Below are 5,119 nucleotides of genomic sequence, written 5' to 3' on the forward strand. Positions count from 1 at the left end.
TCGATGACCTCAGCTTCCACCTGAAACCAAAGTATGCAGAAGAAAATAACAAAGATCAATGCAGAAATCTTTGAAATAGAAAACAGAAAAATAAAGAAAAATCAACAAAACCAAAAGTTGCTTAAGATCAACAAAAGAGATAAACCTGAATGATCAGGAAAAATAAAAAATAAAAATCACCAATATCAGGAATGAGAGAGGTGACATCACAACAGATTTTTATAATAAGGGGATATTAGAGACAACTTTATGCCAATAAATTCAACAACTTAGTTGAAATGGAGAACACATGGAAAAACACAAATTACCTAAGTGCACTTTTATATTTATATTTATATGAATCTAGTTTGAATTGATACCATCTTAGTTTTAATAGCATACATTAATGCCTCCTATCCAATTCCATACCCCCTTTATGTTGTTATTGTTACAAATTCATCTTTATACATTGTGTACATGTGAACATAGATTTATGATTATTGTTTTATGCATCTTTTAAATCATATAAGAAACAAAAAGAGGAGTTATATACCAAAAATAAAATACTACTACTCTTTAAAATTTTTTCTGTGTAGTTACTTTACCAGTGATCTTTATTTCTTTATGTGGCTTTGAGTTATCATCTAGTGCCCTTTTGTTTCACTCTGATGGACTCCCTCTAACATTTCTTGTAGGGCAGGTCTACTAGCAACTAATCCCATTAGTTTTTGTTTATCTAGGAACTTCTTAATTTTGAAGGATAGTTTTTCTGGATATAGAATTCTTGGTTGACAGTTCCCCCCCCCCTCTTCTGTCAGTACTTTATTTTAATTTTTTTTTTTAAAGATTTTATTTATTTATTTGACAGAGAGAGAGAGACAGCGAGAAAGGGAACACAAGCAGGGGGAGTGGGAGAGGGAGAAGCAGGCTTCCTGCAGAGCAGGGACCTGACACAGGACTTGATCCCAGGACCCCGGGATCATGACCCGAGCCAAAGGCAGATGCTTAATGACTGTGCCACCCAGGTGCCCCCATTTTAGTTGATTTTTTTGTAAGCGTAGCTTGAAAAATATGGAATGCTTCATGAATTTGCATGTCATCCTCATGCAGGGGCCAGGCTAATCTCTGTATTGTTCCAATTTTCATATATGTGCTGCTGAAGTGAGCACCCTAGCCATACTTTAAACATATCATCCTATTTGTTTCTGGCCTTCATGGGGTCTCATGAAAAATTAGCTATTAATCTTAGGATGTTAATTGTAATCCTTATGGTAACCATTAAGAAAACAAGTAGAAAATATACAGAAAAGGAAATGAAGAGGAAATCAAAAAGGTACACTAGAAAAAAATCAAACATGAAAGAAGGCAGTATTGGAAGGGTTGAGGAACAAAAAATATGACATCTAGAAAAGAACACTTGCAAAAGTAAATCCTTTAAATCAGTAATCACTTTATTTTTTATTATTATTATTTTTTAAAGTAATCTCTACGCCCAACATGGGGCTTGAACTCAAGACCTGGAGATCAAGAGTCACATACTCTACCGACTGAGCCAGCCAGGTGCCCCAGTAATGACTTTAAATGTAAATGGATTAAGCTCACCAACAAAAAAAAACAGAGCTTGGTGATGATTGTACAATATTATGAATGTACTTAATACCACTGAATTGTATACTTAATGGTAAATTTCATTTATATTTTACTACACACAAAAGAAGACAGATTGGTAGAATGGATTTAAAAATGATCTAACTGAAAATAAATACAAATGATCTAACTGGAATTGAATAGACCTTTCTCCAAAGAACATAACAAATGGCCAGTATATACATGAAAAGATGCTCAACATCACTAATTGGGGAGATGCAAATCAAACCACAGGATACCACTTCCCACACATTAGGATGGCTGTTACTTAGAACACAACAAAACATAAAATAAGCAAATGTTGGTGAGGAGGTAGAAAAAATTGGAACTCTTGTGTACTGTTGGTGAGAATATAAAAGGTATAGTCACTATAGAAAACAGTATGGCGGTTCCTCAAAAAATTAAAAATAGAATTACCATATGATCCAGCAATTCTACGCAAGTATATATGCAAAGGAATTGAAAGCAAGGATTCGGCCAGATATTTGTACATTTGTGTTCATAGCAACATTATTCACATTTGGCAAAAGATGGAAGCACCCAAGCACTCACTGACAGATAAATGGAAAAACAAAATATGGTACATACAATACAATGAAATATTACTCGTCCTTAAAAAAGTGAAACTTTGACATATCTACAACATGCCTGAACCTTGAGGACATTATGCTATGTGAAAAAAAAAACGGTTACAAAGGACAGATAGATGCTTATGATTTCACTTATATGAGGCACCTAGTACTTTACATATCCTTGTAATAAATTCATAGAGACAGAAAGTAGAATGGTGGTTGCCGGGCGCTGGTGGGGTAAGGGGAAATGGAGAATTATTATTTAATGGGTATGGAGTTTCAGTTCAGGGAGAAGAAAAAGTTCTGGAGATGGATGGTGGTGACGGTTGCACAATAATGTACTTATTGCCACTGAACTGTACACTTTAAAATGGTCAAAAATATTTTTAAAAAATCTAAGTATCTATTGCTTATGAGACTCACTTTATTTATTTAATTTAAGATTTTATTTATTTGTCAGAGAAACAGAGAGAGAGAGGGAGCGCACAAGCAGAAGGAGCGGCAGGCAGAGGGAGAAGCAGGTTCCCCACTGAGCAGGTACCCTGATGTGGGACTGGATCACAGGACCCCGGGATCATGACCTGAGCTAAAGGCAGACGCCCAACCGACTGAGCCACCCAGGCGTCCCAAGAGACTCAGTTTAGACCCAAAGACACAAGCTGAAAGTGAAAGGATGGAAAAATGTATTCTCTGAGAAGAGTAACCAAAAGACAGCCAGGGTGGCTCTGCTAATACTAGACAAAATAGATGTTATTTTATTCTATTTTATTTTATTTATTTATTTTTAAGGATTTATTTAAGTAATCTCTACACCCAACATAGGGCTCGAACTCATGACCCCGAGATCAAGAGTCACATGCTCTACTGACTGAGCCAGCCGGGCGCTCCTAGACAAAACAGATGTTGAATCAAAAATTGTTACAAGAGACAAAGGGGAGGACATTATATATGGATAAAAGGGTCAATTCATGAAGCAGCTGTATGACGCAATGACAGAAATGAAGGGAGAAATAGACACATCTACGAGAAGAGCTGGAGACGTTAGTACCCTACCTTCAATAATGGACAGAATATCCTATACAGAAGATCAATACAGAAATAGAGTACTTAAAAAACACTAGAAACCAACTAGCCCTAAAAGACATACACACCACTCCTCCCAATGAAACAATATACACTGTTCTCAAGTATACACCGAACATTCTCCAGGACAGACCATATGTTAGGCCACAAAACAAATCTTAATAAATTAAAACACCTCCTAACAAAGAAAAGTCCAGGATCAGATGGCTTTACTGGTAAATGTCTACCAAATATCGAAGGTAGAATTAACAGCAATATTTCTCAGACTTTTCCAAAAAACAGAAGAGGAGGCGAACCCTTTCTAACACATTCTATGAGGCCAGCATTATCTTGATACCAAAGCCAAAGAAAGTTCCATAAGAAAACTCTAGACCAATATTCCTTATGAATATAGATACAAATCTCAACAAAATACCAGTAAATCACATCCAATGGCCCATTAAAAATGATTATACACTGTAAACAAGTGGGATTTATCTTGGGAATCCAAGGGTGAATTCCTAGGAAAATCAATGTCAGCACATTTATAGGGCAAAGGAAAACCACATGATCATCTCAATAGATGCAGAAAAGCATCTGACAAAAACTCAATATCCTTTCATGATAAAAATACTAAGCAAACTAAGAATAGGACAGCCTTTTCAGCAAATGGTGCTGGAACAATTGGATATCTGAATGCAAAAATTATCAACTTGAATCTATACTTTGCAACACATAAAAAATTTATGATGTGTGATTATATTTCTATAAAACTAGAAAATGCAAACTAATCTGTAATGACAGAAAGCAGATCCGTGTTTGCTTGGGGATAGAGGCATGATTGTCAGGAGAGAGGGATCATAAGGAGGCACAAAGAAACTTTTGGGGGTGATAGATCGGTCCATTGATTTGATTTGGTTGTGCTTATTTCATATGAGCATGTATGTCAAGACTTATCCAAGTGTACACCTTGTATATATGTAATTCATTGTATGTTAATTATAAAACTTTAAAAAAAATATATGAATAAGAATAAAGAATGCCTTAAAAATAATGGAATGCCCTGTGGGTTATCAGTGCATATTTATTTTATAAATGAGTTAATGGAGTTAATGATGTGACTCAATGGACTGACGCCCAGGGATTGGGAAGGGGGAGACACAGAAAGAAAGAGGAACCAAGACTAGCAGAATCTTTTTTTTTTTTAAGATTTTATTTTTTTATTTGACAGAGAGAGACACAGCGAGAGAGGGAACACAAGCAGGGGGAGTGGGAGAGGGAGAAGCAGGCTTCCCGCGGAGCAGGGAGCCTGATGCGGGGCTTGATTCCAGGACCCCGGGATCATGACCTGAGCCCAAGGCAGACGCTTAATGACTGAGCCACCCAGGCGCCCCAGAATCTTATTGGCCACCATCATGTTGCTCATGCTCAGCCTTACCAGGTTGGCTCAAAGTTCCCCGATCCCACTGCTCATTTTGTGTCTTCCAGACAGTCATTCACCACCATAGAATCTCAGAGTCCCTAACTCCAAAATTAACTAATAATATCCGCCTCACAAATAAGATTATTATTGCTTGAAAGAAAGTACATAAAAGGACTAGATATTAGGTAAATAATAAAATGCTCTGTAAGTGTAAGGGACTATTTCCTTTCTTCTTTCTTTTTTTTAATAATGACAGTGGATTTCTTTGTGTGTTTTTTTAAGATTTAGTTATTATTTTATTTTATTTTTATTTTAAGATTTTATTTATTTATTTGACAGAGACACAGCGAGAGAGGGAACACAAGCAGGGGGAGTGGGAGAGGGAGAAGCAAGCCTCCCGCCGAGCAGGGAGCCCAATGCGGGGCTCGATCCCAGG

At 36.6% G+C, this 5,119-nt stretch overlaps 1 non-coding gene across 1 annotated transcript; it reads right to left on the reverse strand.

The window, feature by feature from the left end:
* Positions 1-1,044: 1,044 nt before the first annotated feature.
* On the reverse strand, positions 1,045-1,148 carry LOC118001674. Its single transcript, XR_004676783.1, has one exon. It is a non-coding gene; the product is annotated as a U6 spliceosomal RNA (small nuclear RNA).
* Positions 1,149-5,119: the final 3,971 nt, after the last annotated feature.

Source organism: Mirounga leonina, unplaced genomic scaffold (assembly GCF_011800145.1).
Source record: "Mirounga leonina isolate KUSES-001 unplaced genomic scaffold, KU_Mleo_1.0 Mir_53, whole genome shotgun sequence".
Taxonomy (NCBI): Eukaryota; Metazoa; Chordata; class Mammalia; order Carnivora; family Phocidae; genus Mirounga; species Mirounga leonina.